Source organism: Podarcis filfolensis (genome assembly GCF_964270895.1).
Source record: "Podarcis filfolensis genome assembly, chromosome: 2".
Taxonomy (NCBI): Eukaryota; Metazoa; Chordata; class Lepidosauria; order Squamata; family Lacertidae; genus Podarcis; species Podarcis filfolensis.
Window position 1 is genome coordinate 81038749 of NC_139605.1, and position 19536 is coordinate 81058284.

Consider the following 19536-nt stretch of genomic DNA (forward strand, 5'->3'; position numbering starts at 1 on the left):
GCGACCGGGATTGGAACTGTGTATCTCAGGAGTCTGAACCTGACTATACACAATGTTTACTTGGTTCCTCAATTGAAGTTCAATCTGCTGAGTGTTTCGCAGATTGCAAAGAAAGGACTGAAACTGTCCTATGATGATAAGAGCTGCAAGATCTTCAAAGATGGAGAGTTATATCTTTCTGCCAGACAGAAAGGTGGACTGTATTTGTTGGACTTTGAGCAAAGTGATTACATGGAATGTAATTCTGAGTCTAACTTGATTTCTCTTGCAGGTGTGACCAAAACGAGCACCAAGAAGGTGGCCAGGGTCGACAGAGCATTTCAGCGGGTGTATGCTGATGTGATTGGTCCTCTAGAACCATCTAGAGGCAATGCAAGATTTTATCTTGTGTGTGTGGATCATTTCTCTAACTTTGTCTGGGTTTATGTGTTAAAGAGGCCACAGGAAGCCTTGGAAAGGTTTCAGGAGTTTTGTGACAAGGTTAAAAATGTGCATGATGCTAACATTGATTGTCTTTTGACAGATGAGAAGCAGATTTTTCTTTTACAGGATTTCCAGAGGTTCCTGCAGAAGAAAGGAATAAGACACAAGGTTGCTGTTTCAGCGGAAGCGTGGAACAGGGGTGTCTGTGTACGGGTGAACAAAGAATTGCAAAAGGGGATGAATGCGCAATTGCTTAGTTCACATCTGCCACATGAGTTCTGGGCGGAGTCACTCATGTCGTATTGTCATGCGTGGGTGAGAAAGGTTTCAAGAGAGTTGGGAAGTTCTCCTTTTGAGAAACTGTTCAAGAGAAAACCTTCTGTTGCCCATTTCAAGGTTTTTGGGTCTCATGTGAGGACAGAAGCTCCAGGTGGAGTAAGGAATGCCAGAGGCATTTTTGTGGGATATGAAAAGGGTCTCTACAGAGTAATTTTGTCTGAATCTGGTCAGGTGGTTCTCACAAAATTTCTAGAGAGTGCTCCTGAAAAGGAGAGAGTGATAATACACACATTTCCCACAGAGGACGATTCAGATGATGATGATTTCACAGAGTACAGTGGTACTGAGAGTGACAGCGATAGCTCAGAGAGCTCAGTTGTCACAGTCATTGAGAGGAAATCTCACACTATGGATAGACCTTCACAGGTGAAGGATGAGCCACTGTTTGCTATTGGAACTGGTTCTTCTAAGAGTCCTGAGACTGAACCAGTGAGCAGAGAGGATCAGCACCTCATACGCAGGTCTGAGAGAGTCACAAAGGGTGAACCACCCAAAAGGTACTCAGAAGAGTTTGCTAACTTAGCTGTTGCATGTGTTGCTGTTGTAAACAACCGAGGACAGGTTGGAGCTGTGTCTAAGTCAGAGACAAAGACACAACAGAGAGTTGCTAGCCAAGGTAATGCAGATGCACTCATTCCTTGGAAGCCAGACAACCAGAGAGGTACACTGGGGAAACCAGTGGCGGGTAGTTCCAAGGGTGGAACTGAAACAACAGGGGAGTGTTATGTGTATAACAACTGTTTGTTTTCTTCTCTGGATCACGCTTTGCTTGCTGCAACACGCATTGATTCTTTTGGGGGAGGATGTTACGAAAAGGGAGCAATGCTGCTGAGTGCTCCAGATGGCTGGAAAGCCAAACAGGATGTTGATGTTATGGGACTGTACCGTGGGAACCAGGGACAGTCTATTATGTGCACTGAGCACCGGATGTTAGCTCAGAGTGTCACATGACCCTGTACTGGAAGTACATGGGTGGAGTTATTCTCTCTCTGCTGTGGCTGCTGATGTGAGAGGGTGCAGACATGTTTCCTCTGCACTGCTGAAAGAAAGAAATAAAGGCATGTAAATACATTTCTGTCTGTCTCTCTCCCCTCCCTGGGGATGGCAGGGGGGAGTGGTTGTGTTCTTCTCACGTTGAGGAGGATCGGCCGATAGAGACCTCGCCTTGTCTTGCCGGGAGTCGCTGACGGGGGAGGCCAACATGGAATCAAGCCGGGCACCTGGAGAGTGCCACATTCCTCTGAAGATATGGCTTGATTTCAACAAAATATACATGTTCTCTCTATGAGAAGCAGAGAGCAACTGAAGAAAGAAAACGAAAGAACAAAGGAAACAGGAAACCAGTAACGTCACATCCCGTCTCCCTTTCCCGTGAGAATCAAACAGTATCTGGACTCTCTGGAATGTAAACAGTCCTGTGACTGCAAGCAGCTGCTCAGTGAGAAACAGAAACTAACAGCTCATTGTATCTTCCCAAGAACACAGTCTTTTGGGTCAAATATAGCTTCCGCTTTTGTTGGGTCATTATGGGGTATTAGGAACTTATATGGAATTTTCTGCTGATGCCTGTAGCCCCAATGGCACCAAACTTGCTGATGCATCCCTTGACCTTAGCAGCAGTATACCGTATGTCAAGAGTGCACTGTTAGTTAGACGGATGCAAGATGAACAGAATATATTTGACTGATGGATAGTTGTGGCAATCACTTCTACTTGACCAAAGACCCACCCATGTCCAACATTCTGCTTCCCACAACAAGATGCCTATGAAAGACTCTCAAGCAATCAAGCACAGACTCACTCTCTCTCTCTCTCTCTATATATATATATATTAAATTTTCTGTCTTACAATTTAGAATAAACAACCTTAAAATATCAGTGACTTCCCTCCTTCTCTTTCCATGATTCATTTTGCATAGCATACATCCCTGCATATTTTACATAAACCAAACCATTCAGTATTCCATTATTACATCATTCAAAACTGATTTACACTTGAATTTATCTTAATGCTGCCAACATTTTCAGGGGTACACAATTTTGCTCCACATATTCAATAAACATTTTCCAATCTTCTTTAAACATATGTTTGTGCTTCTTGTTCTCTTATTCTATGTTAGGTCCGCAAGCTGCACATATTCCATCAGTTTAAGTTGCCATTCTTCTTTAGTTGGGACTTTGCTCATTTTCCATTTGGGGGGCTAACAAAACAAGGGCTGCAGTAGTGGCATACATAAATAACCTTTTTTTGACACCTGGGAATTTCCGACTGAATTATCCCCAACAAAAAGGGCTCTGGTTTTTTTTGGGGGGGGAAGTACTTTTAAACATTTTTTTTCAATTCATTATGAATTATTTCCCAGTACCCTTTTACTCTTTTACAGGCCCACCACATATGATAGAAGGTACCCTCAGTCTCACTGTATCTCCAGCAGTATATGATTTTGATAAGTGTTGAACCTTTTTTCCCCCAAGAGGCTTATGTGTGCTCCTTTGCTTAGGGAGCTATGTGGCTGCTGCATAGTGTATTCTTTTTTGTTCCTTTGCATGTTTTGCTCATAACACACACAAACTAGTGGTTGTGAGGAGCATTTGAACTCCTGCCTGGAGGGATGCTTGGGAATTGACAATAGTGGTGTCTCTGCTGGCGGTGCCACCATGATGGTGCTGATGCAGTTGGGACACTGTCGCTTTGTCTCGCATGTTGTGGGTTTGCAGTGATGCAGGGTTGTGCTAGAGGTGTGTCCCCATCACTCTGAGTTCATTGGCTACCCCCCCCCATGTTGGCAGTATGTGGGCAGCATCACTGCCACAATCCCTAATTGGTGGGTACTGACAGAGTTTAAGTGTATTTGCCATTTTCCTTGGGTTTTCTAATTATAGGTGTTTCCCCTCCCAGGCTAAGCTCACACTGGATATAGCATAATACATCTATTCAGCGTTGCAAGGCGATACAAATTGTGCATATCTCTTATTTAAACTGATAAAAGTGGTTGGTGCAAGAAAATAATACAATCCCGACAATCAATGGCATTGATCATGTTGTTTGGAGCCTATCAACTAACTGGTAGAAAAGTGACTGCATACAAGGAAGAGACTCGAACAAAAACAGTTCAATTGGGTAACATACAGTATAGAAACCTCTTAACCATGGGTAGGCAAACTAAGGCCCAGGGGCCAGATCCGGCCCAATCGCCTTCTCAATCCAGCACACAGACGGTCTGGGAATCAGCGCGTTTTTACATGAGTAGAATGTGCCCTTTTATTTAAAACGCATCTCTGGGTTATTTGTGGGGCATAGGAATTTGTTCATTTTTATTTTTATTTTTCAAAATATAGTCTGGCCCCCCACCAAGGTCTGAGGGACAGTGGACCGGCCCCCTGCTGAAAAAGTGTACTGACCCCTGCTCTTAACAGAAGAAGGCGATGAGATTAAATTTGAAGATGTAGCAGAAAGCTTGATGAGTTGGTTACAATACTATCAACTTAATGAATTATTTAAGTTCGACAAAGGTTGGGTTTTATGAGCCAAAGCTCTCAGTCAGAAAGAGACCTGCTGGGCGATAATGTTGAAGTGATGTCAAAAATGAATACGATGCTACTAGGATGGCAGACAAAAGATGAACAAATCAAATCATCCATGATACACTGGGCAATGGATATAGAACATAAAATTGAAATGGCAGTATGGGAATGATTGTGGAATGTAGATTTACAGTTTAAGGCGTGTTATGGGATAGAAGAGAATTTTATGAAAATGATTTATAGATTGTACCTAACACCTAGTAAACTAGCAAAAACGTATAAATCAGAATCCAATAATTGCTGGAAGTGTAAAGAAAAAGAAGGCACCTTTTCCATATGTGGTGGTTTTGTAAAAAGGCTAAGCCTTATGTCTTCCTGAGCATATGTTCAAGGTCCACAAGTCCTGCTGAAGATGCAATCCTAACACACCTACATGGGAATAAGCCCCACTAAATTCAATAGGATTTACTTCTGAGGAGACATGGTTAGGCTTGCACTGTACAGTATGTTACGATTTGAAGAGAGCTGATTTAGAAATGTCTACGAGTTATCAGAGAGCCAATGTGATAACTGAGGGAAATCTTCTCAAATAAAGAATATTATAATTTGGTAAAAACACAATTAGAAGTAGTTAGGAAAGTTATTTTTATGATTCTGGCTAACAACATGTCACTCATCGTTTGTCACGGTTCCACAGTTATAGCTAGAAGTTGCTGGAAAAGAAAGTGCACCATCTACAGGCTAACAATGATAGCTGTTTCTGTGATACGCCTGTGTCTCTGTTTTTCATTTGCACTAGCGATCATAGCCCTTCCCCAATTCCATGACCAATTACTCTGGGTGGCAATCGTGACAAATCACACTGCTGTTCCCGATGACTGTACTACTGTACTTCTGCAGGCGTGACTCCAGTGGCCAGCAGAGACATTGTCACTGGTTGGTGCTACATAACTAAAAGTCATCTACTTGACTTTACCATATACTATATGCTCCTCCAGATGGCCTATTTACTGAGCATTCATCCTGAACTGCATTGTGAGGTGTTTACTAGTCTTCCTGTTAATAATTTGCTCATTCCACACTTTTCAATGCGTTTCATTCCCTAACAGCAAAAAGTATGCTTCATTCTAAAAGGGGGTTTGTTGTGCTGGGGCAGGTTTGAGGAAACTTCAGCCCTCTAGATGTCACTGAATTAAAATGCCCATCAGCACCAGCAACCTTGGCCCTTGGCAAGGGGTGATGGGAATTAGAGTTCAACAACATCTGGAGGGCTGAAATTTCCCCATACTTGTGCTAAAGAGTCAGACCATTTTAATCCATTTTAATTGCAAAAACCTAAGTTTCCCCAAAAAGCACTTTAATCCTTCCTGAAGAATAAAAAGTGTAAAAAGTTAAAGGAGCCCTGGACGGTTAAGTCCATTAAAAGGTGACTATGGGGTGCAGCGCTCATCTCGCTTTCAGGCCGAGGGAGCTGGTGTTTGTCCACAGACAGCTTTCCAGGTCATGTGGCCAGTGGGACTAAATCACTTGTGGTGCAACAGAACATCATGGCGCATGGAAATGCCATTTACCTTCCCATCACAATGGTACCTATTTATCTACTTGCACTGGCATGCTTTCGAACTGCTAGATGCGCAGAAACTGGGACAGAGCAATGGGAGCTTACCCCGTCATGCAGATTTGAACCACCAACCTTCCAATTGGCAAACCCAAGAGGCTCAATGGTTTAGACTACAGCGCCACCTGTGTTCCTGCCTCTTGAAGAATACTAGCAGTCTAGAGGCACATGGCAGATTTTATTGTGTGAAAATAAATTTTACTTCTGCTGAGTGCTGGTATACTGTCCTCTAGAATTTTATTTTAATTGACTATCTTCCTGCTGCAAGGGAGCGAGACTAACTCCCATCCAATCTTCAGGGATGGAGATATTTATGTCTCCAAGCAATATTATCTTGGTACAGGACCTTGTGTCCTGAAAGGCACCACAGTAGTTACAGCTGATGCCAGTATCTACTATAAAATATTACGATGTTTGCATCCCATAAAACGCAGCAATACTTGTAGCATTCCACACTCTTAGCAAACATAACAAATGTCCAAATTGGTTTTGGAATCAGAAAATTTAATCAGAAATACTGAATTTTCTTGGTGCTGATTTGAATTGTCTTTTGGGAATTAATACTAGCAGTATAGCTCCCTTCAGCTGCCCAAATGGTTTTGCATATATGGGGATGTTTCATATTTATCAGTCGAGAACTATGAGCCCCCTTTTTGGCCATGCCTGTCATTCCCGGAGTTTCACCTTGTTCAACGAGTTCACAAAAAGAGTCACGCTGACTTGGTGGATTTGGGAGTGCTGAGAAAGACACTGAGCGGAAGAGACTGATTGGGGTAGAGTGAGAAACAAAGCCAAGCCAGCCATGCCATTCCTCCTCCCTCCCCCGCTTACTTCTGAGCCAGTTGCCAAATATTTTTCAGAATGCACAAGTCAGAATTTGGGGCCGGGTGCCAGAATATTTGAGCATAAATCAGCACCTTCATTTTCACATAGTGTGCATGCTTGAATGCTGTAGCCCACGCATTTGCACTAAAGAGCCAAGTTTGTTGAGCTCAGTCCCAGCTCCTGACCATTTCATACACTGCCGCAGAAGACACAGCAGGGTGTGTGCCTGTGCTTCCTTCCATGGACATCCCCAGTGTTTCTGTTGCGCCTAGGAAGGCAGGGTGGGTAGCAGCAAAACAATGCATCACTTTGGTGGCGGCGGCAGCAGCAGCTATGGAAACTTTTCTTATCCCCAATTCCTTGTGCAATTCCTTCATCAAGCACTAGAATCTTAAGGTTGGGGTCAGCCAGCACCAACCATCAGCTAAAATAAAGCTTTTACTATTAACTCTGCCCCAGACTCACCCACATATCAGAATCTTTGAAATAAAAATTTGGCAGTAGGGACTCAGCTACATTAGTAAAAAAAACAACACACACCAGTGTTTTAAATGCATTCTAAACATGCAACACCAGATGGGGCTGTAGAGCACAAAACTTTCCTATGCAGTTTTACATAGGGTTTTTTCTTTTGATATACAGTGGTACCTCGGGTTACATACGCTTCAGGTTACATACGCTTCAGGTTACAGACTCCGCTAACCCAGAAATAGTACCTCGGGTTAAGAACTTTGCTTCAGGATGAGAACAGAAATCACGTGGCGGCATCAGGAGGCCCCATTAGCTAAAGTGGTGCTTCAGGTTAAGAACAGTTTCAGGTTAAGAACGGACCTCCGGAACAAATTAAGTACGAAATCAGAGGTACCACTGTAATGATTTGATTTATGACTTATTTATAGCATTTCCCCCCATGTGTAGATCCACCCTAGGTTTACAGCAGCAAGAATAGGGGTCATAGCTTAGAGGCACTGCACATGATTTGATGCAGAAGACCCCAGGTTTCATCCCTAGCATCCCCAGTTAGAAGAATTGGTTAGCAGGTGAGGCTTGATACCCTAGAGAATCTGCTTAAGGCATTGAAGAGCCATGGCCGAACATAAGTACATAAGAAGATCCCTGCTGGACCAGGCCAAAGGCCTATCTAATCCAGCATCCTGTTCTCACAGTGGTCAACCAAATGCCCATGGAAGCTGCAAGCAGAAGCAAGTCGTTCTTTTTCTTCTTCTTCACATCAACTTTTTAGAGATTCAAAAACTGTGGTTATATCATGTCTTTTCAGTCTTCTTTTCTGTAATCTATACTTGCTAATCTATTTTCCCTTCTGTTCTTAACCATCTTTATGGTTTTCCTCAATTTTGTATCCTTATTAAAAATGATGACCAAATAGGGACATAGTATTACAGCTGGTACTTAATCAGTACAGAGCAGCAGAGGACTGTTTCCTTCGTTGCCTTGCATATGGTTCTCTTCATACCACCCCAGATGGCATTTGTCTTCTTCTTTTCGTGACAGCCTCTCACTGCTGACTCATATTCACATTGCAATTTACTATAACTGTAGTGCTTTGCTGCTTTCTTTTAATCTTTGTTAGCTTTATTCTTCTTGTTGTAATTTCCTACATCCCTAACAGTCCGTTGTTATTATCATTTTGAAACTTAATCACATCCGCTCACAAATCTTCTGAGTTTCGTATCCTGTATATTCTCCTTGCAGCCCATTACTGGAGGCCCATTAGAGTCAATGAGATAATGATGTAGATTAGTCAGGGTTCTATGTGCTCCCAGAAAATGATAGCGGTTCCAGTAAGAGACAGCGCTGTCACACAAGCACAAGCATCCATGGCAATATTGCATACTTGCCTCAATCACAGCATAATGCCTCCAGATGATAATATTATTTCAACTATATGGGGTTTGTCAATGGGTCAGTATAGATGGACTCTCCACCCCATCACTTCTGACAAAAGACTGACATTGATTCATTGGAAAAATGAAACTACCCCCCCCCCTTGATTAATGGATAGAAGACTTGACAACTCAGGGAAATCAAACATCGTGCTCTGACTCTGACTCTCTCTAGCTTATTGCTTTTTCTCTGGTTCACATCACAGCCCAAAAAACTCTGCTTCAAACTCTTTGTCTTTCTAACTATCTCTGAGTTGAGGGTGGGCTGTCTAGCATAGAGCCCCTTTTCCTTTGTTCTCTGAATGGCTCATCACCCAGGCAATCATCTCAACACAGGAAGCTAGCCTGGGTTATCTTAACATTTGCTGGTTCCAGGGGATCAGAAAGCTAGCCTGTCTTATATTTTAACCCTTGCTGGGTGTAGGGGTTAGAAGGGTTTCAACTCTCCCCCACCCCCGCCCAAACTCATAACACTATATTGTGGACAGTGACTATTATGGCTTGGAGCAGTCCAAAACATCTGGAAGACACCCTGTTGCTACCCACAAACGAGTAGAGCACCTGGCTGGTTTGCATACAAAAGGTCCCAGGTGCAATTCCTGGCATTTCGAGGTAGGAGTAGCCAACTGCTGAGCTATATGGACCAATCGAGGTAAGGCGGTTTCCTTATATTCCCACTCTCTCCCTGCCCATTACTGGGTGCAAATCGCCGTTTTTGTCCCCAAAAGGGACCTATTTAACCAGTATCGCCTAGGGAAACCTGAAAAAAAGCTTCATCCTAACTCATTTGAATGAGAAATTTGGGCGTGCCGTTACTTGTCGTGCTGCCGCAATCATCAACTGGTAATGTTTAGAAACGGAGGCTCGTGGTTGGGGGCTGGATTATGGGGGCGAGGGGGCGCGGCGGCGGCGAAGGAGACTAAACCAAGGTTCTGGTTGCATCCATCCCTCCATCATTCTAGACGTCGACCGTGCGAAGGGATAACGCGGAGCTGCCCTTGTTAAACCTCATTGGCTGCTGGTTTTGTCACTCAGGTAGATCCCCCGCCAGCGCTCCTAACCACCTCTTAATTCACACGTTTCTGCTATTGGCCGTCAGAGAGCGATGCAGGTTCATAGCCGTCCATATATAGAGAGAGAGAGACAGATATATAGTGCATCCAGCCTCCCCGCCCCTTCCAGGGCTTCCTTCCTCTCTCGCCGCTGCTACGGCCGCAGCCCCATCCCTGATCGCTCTATGAGCAGCAGCTGCTGAAGAGAGGCGGGCAGGCGAGCGGGAGAGCAGCGAGCGCAGGATCCGCTTCCCTGGCGAAACCCGGCTTTCCATTGGACGACGCGCCCGGGTAGGCGGGTGCCGAGCGCGGGGCGCCCGGTGCAGAATTGGCCAGCCATAGGGAAAAGGAGGTGGAGTCGCCTTGCCAGTCAGTCTGCCCGTCCGTCCATCCATCCCTGGATCTGGGCTGCCGCGGAAGGAGGAGGAGGAGGCGGGAGGCGGCCGTGGCGACCGCTCCGCTGGCTCCTCCCTCGCCGCCGCCGCCGCCGCCACCCGCAGCAGCTCCTCCATGGCCGCTGCGGCTCCCGGCGTGGTTGCCTCTGCCTCTGCGCTGCTGCATGTGCCGCTAGACGGGGAGGCGGCGGCCGTCGAGGCCGGGCCTGGAGGCTCAGGACCCCCGCCTCCCTGAGCAGGAGGAGAAGGAGCCGCAATGGCCCTGGCAATGCCGGCCCCGCAGGTAGGAGGGCCGGGGCGCTTCCCTGGCAGCCCCTCGGGAGACCCCCTTCTCCTGCTCGGAGGCCTGGGCATCTTCTCGCCCAAGAGCGCAAAGCACCGTCTAGGGGAGGACGGGCGGGGGCTCGGGCCCCCCCCACCTCTCCTCATTCCCGCCCCCTCCCTCCTCCGCCGCTGACCCGGTAGTTTGTTTTCTGCCTGCTTCCTCCCATGTAACGCAGGAGAAGCCTCCTCCCTCCTTATTCGAGGGCTTTTCTATGCAGCCCCAGAGGGGTCTAAGGGGGTCTCACTCTTCTGTTCCCCCTCCCCTCCTTGCGCCCTATAGGCAGGGCCTGAGTCCATCTGCCTTAGCTGTGTTGGAGCACTTGGCCTAAATGTCTTGGGACACTTGAATTTTCTCGGGCTGCAGTGACAGCCTTCTGTCTACAGGCTCTGGGCAGGCCATGAAATGAGAATGCTGTCTCCTGGCCCCCTGTTGCCAAGGGGGAAGAAGAGGGTTTTCCCAGAGGCTGTGGTTGGGGAGAGAATATATTTACTTTCCAAACCCCGAAGGTGTGTCCTCCACTGTGCCTACACCCTGAAGTAGTGACTTATCCTTCTCTGTGGACTGCCAACTAAGGAGTGGTTTGCTCTTCCTTTCCCTTAGGCACATCAACAATTGCCATTTATCACTCACTTTGAACGTACAAAGTGTTGTGCAACCCTTCCTATTTCCGAAATGAACTCATTGCTGCTGTCCTTTTTAGACAGGCACTGAGGCTGAACTTGCTAAGTAAGGTACCTAGTATGTTTGCAGCTGATCAATGGCTTGAACCAAGGTCTGTGGACAAGATAGATCTTCTTTGTTTTGTTAATTGTTTTCTGGCCCAACCAGGTCTTGTCAAACGGCTCAGGGACATGGATGCTCTGTGTGCAGCCCCCATTGCTTGCTTGCTTTTCTGCCAACCTTTGTGGTCAGTGAGGAGAGACAGTACCTTCCCTGCCCAAGAACTGAAGATGCTTCCATCTTCTGTCCTACGAAGTTCTTAGTGATAAAAATGTGGATTGGCAGGCTTCCTTAAGGGAGGGTGTATCTTTTTAGAAACTGCAACCAGCTTAAAGGTTAAAGAAAACAGCAATCTAGTCTGGCAACCCCAGTGACTCTTTTTCTCTGCTGGATAAGGACTTTGTGTTGCCCGTTTTAGAATGGCATTAGCTGCTTACGATTCCCAGTAATGTGCCACCTTTACTCTTTCCGGCATTTCCATCAAATTCTATCTCTGTATGAATGCTGATTTGTAGGTTGGTTTCTGGTGACTTTGACATTTTCAAGGTCTTAATTAAATTCACCCAGGATGTGGGCTGTCATTGCCCAGTTGTTAACAGTGGGCAGCTTTTACAGGATAGAAATCAACCAAGGGCACTTTGTCCATCTTGATACAGTTTTTCTATGATTTGCTGCCAACTGCTTTTCGTTGGAAGATTACCACATATGTTTGGCTTTGGTGTTAATGCCTGTTATTTATTTAATAGTCAGTGTAATTTATTTGTCCAGAATGGCGAGCATTGTGAATATAAGCTTTTGTTTTTGTTCTTTGCTGTAGCTATATTGTTTTGAGTTTGGGAAAGCAAATAACTAAGCTGAACATCAGGGCAGTAGATATTTGAAATTGTACTTTTGGTTTCCAGGGCCTCGCTGTCTTTGCATTAATTGGATCCTAAAGAAAGTACTGCTGTTCTACTTGCCCGCATACCATCAAGTACCAGTGGGAAGCTTTCTTAATAGTATTAAGCATTTGTTTTTAGCTGTAGTTGGAAGTCCAGTGTTACAGCTTAAACAATGGGGGAACTGTTTCCAAACAGTGTGTCTCAAATGAAGCAAGAATGAATGTATGCATGGGTGCAAACTGCTGCTGTGGCTTGCCTTGGGGGGGTGCCTCTGTACTGAGAGGAAGAGGTCCAAATTGCCAATCATTAAGTACCTGTTAGCTATGTCTCTTCAGAAGCTCTATCAGTGAGAACCTCTTGGATACTAATACAGTGTTTAAAAAGTTGTTTTCCTTGCTGATACTGGCTCATGAATTGCTTCTTTGGTATAGAATCTCTTAGCCAAGGAAAATAGAAATGATAAGAATGTATTGTCTGAGTTAGAGTTTTAACATGTGGGGGTAAGTAGATGTTGCTTGCTAAGCTTAAGAGTGAATGGATGTTTGGAATTTCAGCCCTTGGGTGCCCTTAAGATTTAATATTTAACCTTTTCAGTCTCGATGTCAGCAATTTGGTGTTTTCGCAGCTGAAACAGAAAAGAGTGATTTCTCTCTAAAATACAATGTACTTGGGATATAAGAGCCTTTTAGAAACTAAGAGCTGGTTCAAATATCATTTTGACATTCACAGGGTATTTGGTTCTAGAAAGAAAGTGGGTTGCTAACCTTCCTACCTTATCGTTAGTTACAATTAGTCTACTTATTCAAAGCATATTTGTCCTGTTTGTTAGCACTTACGGGTATACTGAATTGGCATGGCGAAGAAGTAACAGTTTTCCAGAAAGTTGGGTTAGGTAGCAGTTCTCTGTTGCGGTAGCAGTTGCACAAAACTCTGGGGAAATAATAGTTCCCAGCCTGAAATGTTACTTTACAGGAGTTCATGTTTTTAGACACAAACCCAGTTTGCACATTTTGCTTAGTCAAACCATGGCTTGGTATGACTGAGCAAACGTGTGGATTCCTGGAGAGAACATCATGGTCATGTTGCTGCTCCTTCTCCCTTCTTCTTGCTGCTGCACTACCTGGAGCCAAGCCATGGTTTGGTTTAATATGTCCAAACCTGGATTCTTGGTTTAGCTCACCTGAGAGAAACCACAGGCTGTAGCCAATGTTTGTTCTATGGCTTGTCACGTACATCCAACCCCAGGCTCATGATTTAACACTAAACCAAACCATGGTTGTGCTCACAGCTGTATTGCACTAGCAGAACTGCAGGATGAGCAAAGCAATCACAATTCTTCTGCTTGAGAATCCACAAATTTGCTCATTCACACGAGGCCATGGTTTTAGTGTAGTGTTATGTGCACATGAGGTCATTGGGTTGGGTCCAGACTTAGTCATCACTTAAGTCCCATAAATATCAGTAGGTCTACTTGAACCCAATGACTGTCTGGATCCAGCCCATTGTCCCTCAGCGAGGAAATCTATTGTTTTGTTGATATAGTTCATTTTCTTTCTAATCATGTTTGGGCAACAATACTTTATTTTTCTTGCCCATATGTTATGCCTTGTGTTTTGTACTTTGCATCACAACTGTTTGAAGTCTCAATGGTCTAAAAACGTCTACTGGTGAAGAAATTGCTTCCAGCCTGGGTTATAACATATTGCCATTCAAAAAGCAGCTTGAAATGAAAAAGTAATGTACTTGAAACTTTTACAAATGATCAAGAGGGTAAGATTTGATTTTTCATTAACTTTATTTGTTTAGGAGAATATCTTGTACAAGAGTGGAACATTGTCAAAAACATTTTTCACTCTGTACAACTAAAGACACAACCTGGTGTCACAGTTTATATTAAAAGATTATGTGCCATGGAATAAATAATATTAAACTACTGTTTAATGTTCGCAGTGGGTCATTGTTCAGATAGGCGTTTTAAAGCTCCCATATTCTTTTTTCAAGTGGAGAGCTAGCGTTAATAACATGGGCACTTCCTTGTAGGTTTCTGCCGCTGTATGATATAGTGAGCCATGCACAATATCCTTCACTACTGTCATCTGAAGACTTGGCTGTAAGAGGGTGCAACTGCATGCTGATGAAAAGCATGCCTTTGTTTCAGTCCTTTTCTCTTGCTTGCACAAACCTTCACAGACATGTGCACAAGCATTAAACTTTTTTTTTAATGATGGTGTTCCTGTGATATTAGGAACTTATGCCTTATTCTGACTCAGACCATTGGTCCATGTAGCTCAGTATTGTTAACACTGACTGGCAGCGACTCTCAGGGGTTACTGACAGTGGACATACCCAGTCCATGCTGGGGAATGAACTTGGGACCTTCTGCAAGCAAAGCATGTGCTTTGCCCCTGAGCCACAAGTGTTTCTTCTTGGTACATTACATCAGATCAGCTTGCCATTTTTTACAATGTGGAGAATCCCCACATACTTGGCCTCTTTCTGGTTACAGTGACTGGACCTTAAGACTAATGAGTAATTTGTATTGAGCATAGCTCACCACCGCATGGATGACTTTCAAAATGTGGCTTGTGCTATGAGTTTGTGAGCTGCAGTCTCATTGTATATTGGAGAACTCAAAGAGTGGTTACCATGGCAAATAAGGCAGCTTAGGATGACTTTTACCATGTCATCATTAGATCAGAAAAGGGTTGATGTTAAAATCCATTTCTCTCTTTTCTTCCCTTCCCCCCTGCCCACTGTCAAACTTCTTGTCCAGCTCCAAATTGTGACTTCACTATGTCTTTGGGAGGCTGCAAGCCTTTGGTAGCCTCTTTGGGTTGGCTGCATTAAGACACAATGCTCATTCCAGCATCTCTTCCATAACTTTGGGCAGTGTGGCTTCACAGAAGTGTGCATACATAAGGAGGGGATGGTGAAGAAGAAAAAGGAATGGAAGTTCAATTTAATTTTTTCCTCCATTTGATTTAATATTTGCATGCCACTTTTACAATAACCAAATTGAGCCCAAAGCAGTTCAAAATAATAATAATTAATATTTTATTTATCAAATTTGTATACTGCCCTTCATCTGAAGATCTCAGCGCAGTTCACAGCATAAAAACACATAATAAAATACACAAAATACATAATAAATACAAGAATAAACAAACAAAAAGTAAACAGCTAACCTCCCTTCCCACAAACCCATTTAAAAGGACATAGAATGTTAATCAGCCCAAGGCATGCTTGAAGAGGAACCTTTCTGCCTGGCACCTATAGATGTCTAATGGAGGCACCAGGTGAGCCTCCCTGGGGAAAGCTTTCCACACACGGGGGGCCACTACAGAAAAGGCCCTTTCTTGTGTTGCCATCCTCCAGACCTCTCTTGGAGAAGGCACATGAAGAAGGGACTCAGATGATGAACGCAGAGTCCGGGTCGGTTTATAAGGGGAGAAGCAGCCCTTGAATGATTGCGGTCCTGAGCCATTTAAGGCTTAATAGTTCAAAACCAGCACTTTGAATTGCACCCGGAAACTAATTGGCAGCCAGTGCAGTCAGGCCAGGATTAGTGTAATATGCTCAAACCCTCTTGCCCCAGTGTGCAACCTAGCTGCTGAATTCTGCATCAGCTGAAGTTTCCAAAGCATCTTCAGAGGAAGCCCCATGTATAACACATTGTAGTAAACATAAACAAATATTTCTTCATATACACACGCAATAAAAGTACAAAAAGGAATCAGAACAATATAAAATAGCAAAATCACACCATGCAATTCAGTCACATTAGATACATATGTTTGGAATGTCCATCAACCTTGCGGCAAGAAACAGAAAAAACATTGATCAAGTATTGTTGGCAATACTTTCCTTGCGTCCCCTATTTGTTCCTTCGATGAAATCTGTAGCATTGGTAATAAGTCTGCCGAATTTAACAAGCTCACAAATGCTTACAAGCCCAGCTACCCACACATACTTTTCCATATATGCCAAGAAAGACAAAAGTGAAGAGCCCCACTTGTGTAAATCTTCCCTGCATGGTTGACTGCAGGCTGCTGCTGATTATTCGCCTCAGGAAGCTAGAGTTGTGTCTAGCCATAAACCTGTTACAGTGTGAAGCAATGTCACTGGTGTGTAATGAGTATTTGGTCTGCTGGCAAAATCTGTATCCAAAGGCTTTGGGGAGAAGATCTAGAGAGATAGTCATGTTGGTTTGTGCAATAGCAGGTCACCTTAAAGACTTAAGTTTTTGTTGGCCAGAGCCCACATACCTGGGGGGCGGGGCGGAGTCATACAATGGGTGATGTTGAAACTATGGATTGGGTGCTCTGTGCATTGAGTTTCTTGCATAGTAGAGGAAACTAAGAACCCCTAATATATTTCTAGTGCAAGGGTGTGAAACCTGTGGCCCTGCAGATCTGTGTGGACTCCCTTCTGCTTTAGACAGCATGCCTAGCAGCTGGAGATGATGGGAGTTGCAGTCCGGCAATATCTGCAGGGCCTTAGGTTTTTTTAAGCACATCTGTAGAGACAGATCAATATACGTTTGTTCCAAGTTTTTAAGGTAATTATGTCAAATGAATTTTAAATTGCCCACATTCAACTTGCCTTTGAGGCTAATTTTGCACTAAAAGTTCAATTCTTGCGGCCCCTTCCATTAGTATATTTTGAAGCTTTCAGAAAGTGATTTGAGCAATTCATTGGCTGTTGCTGTAATTATTATTATTATTATTATTATTAATTAATTAATTAATACTTATACCCCGCCCATCTGGCTGGGTTTCCCCAGCCACTCTGGGTGGTTCCCAATCAAATATTAAAAACACAATACAGCATTACACATGAAAAACTTCCCTAAACAGGACTGCTGTTTAAATAAGATCACAAAAGTGAATAACTCACAGGTATGTAAACCTCTGTGTTAGGTCATGGTCCTAGGCTGAACCTGTCTTAACTTTGTCTTTCGTATAGCACCTAGCTTGAAATAGATGCTTGACTACTGCTGCTGTTCTAGTAAAAGCTTCCTTTTCCTGGTTACTTGGAGGCACTTCTTACACTTGGGTAACCAGGCAAGTAGCTATTTACAAGCCTGCTGTAAGAATAGCTTCAGTTATTTTGTGATGCATCCTTTTATTATAAATCTTTCACATTGTAGCCACTACTGCATTTTGAAACCATAAACAATAGCAAGAATAACTTGGACTTTGTTGCGTTCCATATTTTATAAATGAGGTAGCATTTGATTTCAAGTTAAAGCTTCAGAAAGTATTACTACTGAAGCTTTTAATTTTGGGCCTAATGGGAAACAACTTTGCAAATATTGCTTTGCCGGGGCAGGGGCAGGAGTTTCATTATACTCTGAAGTCTACACATTTTGGTATGTGTAGCCTCTCTGTCATACATAGCAAGTGCACCGCAAACCATCTATTCCTGGCAGCACAAGTGCAGTGCCTAGTCTTTGTGTGTGTACTAACAAGAATCCAGAGACACTTATTCCCAGCTAAGTTAACTGGAGCTTAGCCTTGAAGTAGCACTTTACCAAAAAGCTACCACTTTTAACATGTTGCATAAATGGAAGCAAGAAAACTCAAACTAAAGATGCTGCCTTATGTCTAATACATAAATATGCATTGAGTATTTTTATCTGGAGTCTAGCTGAAGCATCTGAGCCACAAAGGGTGATGTGATGAATGACAGCTGCTGCCTTTTCAAGCCTTCTCACGAAACAATTTTCCCCTGCCAGGCTCAGTGTTTATGTATGGCCACAAACCAACCCCTGATGCCTTACCCCCCAGAGGGTGCTTCCATGTACAGTCATCCATTTGGAAATGTAGGAATGTCATGCAGTTTTTGTGAATAGTATAGCCTGCAGTGTTGGTGGCAACATCTGTGTGCACTCCTCTTTCATGTACAAATGGCCGGCCTGTAGTCTCAGATTGGAGGGAGTGTATCTTAGCTAGATACTGTTATTAGGAAAAAGTTGAAGTGGCCAATAACTTAATTCAGGATCAATAGCTGGTACTTTTGCCTAAAGTTACTTTTTCCCCCTAGATGAAAAGGTATTTGTAAACAGCATCTACTAGAATTGATCTTGACTGAGAGTTCAGTGATGGGGATTTTGGTTCACAACCTCAGCAGTAAGCATTTGATACGTAGTTCAAGATACGGTGGCTTCCTTGGTCCCAAAGGTTGACAAAAAAGCAAAAATGACTTAATTTGTGGGCACTCTGAACATGCCCTGAATTCCCTTCTTCTCATGGGCATGAGTTTATTAAATCAACTGAACCATTAGAAGGTTTGGAAAGTATTACTACGGAAGCTTTCAATTTCAGGCCTAACTTTGCATTGATTACTTAGAGCTCTTGCAGGGAGGTCCGGGATATTGATAGGATACTCTGTTCTAGTGCTGTTTTTTGCTTCATAATCTTCTGACCTGATCAGTGGGGAATTCTTAGTTGAATGCTGCTGTTACATTTTTATATATTATTAGATACCACCACCCCCCGTATCAGGATTTGTGTGGAGGAGGTTGTAAACAGCCTTTGCTGGCTTAGAAAACGTAATACTGAATGCTGGAATTAACTCTCTTCTGCAATCATACAAGCAGGATATGAAAGGAACCTAAATTAATTTGAGGATGAAAGTGTCGGTGATAGGAAGCCATTAGGACTGCAGTGAGTTTTATGCATTTCTCTAGGCAAGAGCTTGAACACAAAAGGGTTAAAACTGTGTAGGAGGAGGGGCGTTCACTCAAGCTGTTCCCCAGGGTCCATTCAGGGGTGGTTCTCAGACCTTTGCATGTGGAGTGCAAAGGCCTAAAGGGGGTTTCTATATTCTTTGGCCTTGGAAGCCTCTGTGTGCAGTTGAAAACCCCTGCCTTATTGTCAGGGCTCTAATTGCACAGAGTTTTCTTACTGCAATCAACGGAACACACTTAGCCACTTTCAGATCTTTGCGCTAAATATGTGAAGGTCTGAAAGGAATTGACCCATGGGAGTGGAAGGAGATAGTGACCAAGCAGGATTTACCGTATTTTTTGCTCTATAAGACTCACTTTTCCCCTCTCAAAATGTAAGGGGAAATGTGTGTGCGTCTTATGGAGCAAATGCAGGCTGCGCAGCTATCACAGAAGCCAGAACAGCAAGAGGGATTGCTTCTTTCACTGCACAGCAATCCCTCTTGCTGTTCTGGCTTCTGAGATTCAGAATATTTTTTTTCTTGTTTTCCTCCTCCAAAAACTAGGTGCGTCTTGTGGTCTGGTGCGTCTTATAGAGCGAAAAATACATGCATTCCTCATGCATTAGAATTCAATCCTGCATTAGAATTCAATCCTGCTTTCAGCAGGGATCAGCCATGCGTTTCCAGGCAGAGCTCTGCCTGCCCCACACCTGATGTCACATACGGTGTTTTGTGAGGGGCAGAGGTGTGTGTTTTGGTCACAGGCTAAATGGGGAGGCCAAGCAGGACCAAATCTGTGCCATGGGCTGGATGTTTCCCCACCCCTGCTTTAAATCAAAAGTGGGTTGTTGTTGTTT

The 19536-nt window shown here is 43.8% G+C and overlaps 1 protein-coding gene across 6 annotated transcripts in view; it reads left to right on the top strand.

Moving 5' to 3' along the window:
* The first annotated feature begins 9989 nt into the window (after positions 1 to 9989).
* Positions 9990 to 19536, top strand: part of EVI5L (ecotropic viral integration site 5 like) — a 52064-nt gene continuing 42517 nt past the window's right edge. For 4 of the 6 annotated variants that reach the window (XM_083595092.1, XM_083595090.1, XM_083595091.1 and 1 more), the window contains exon 1: positions 10033 to 10364. The gene's annotated coding sequence lies outside the window, so the exon portion shown is untranslated. Of the gene's footprint in view, positions 10365 to 19536 lie in introns of all 6 variants that reach the window. The other 2 variants (XM_083595093.1, XM_083595089.1) reach the window with 2 other exon arrangements.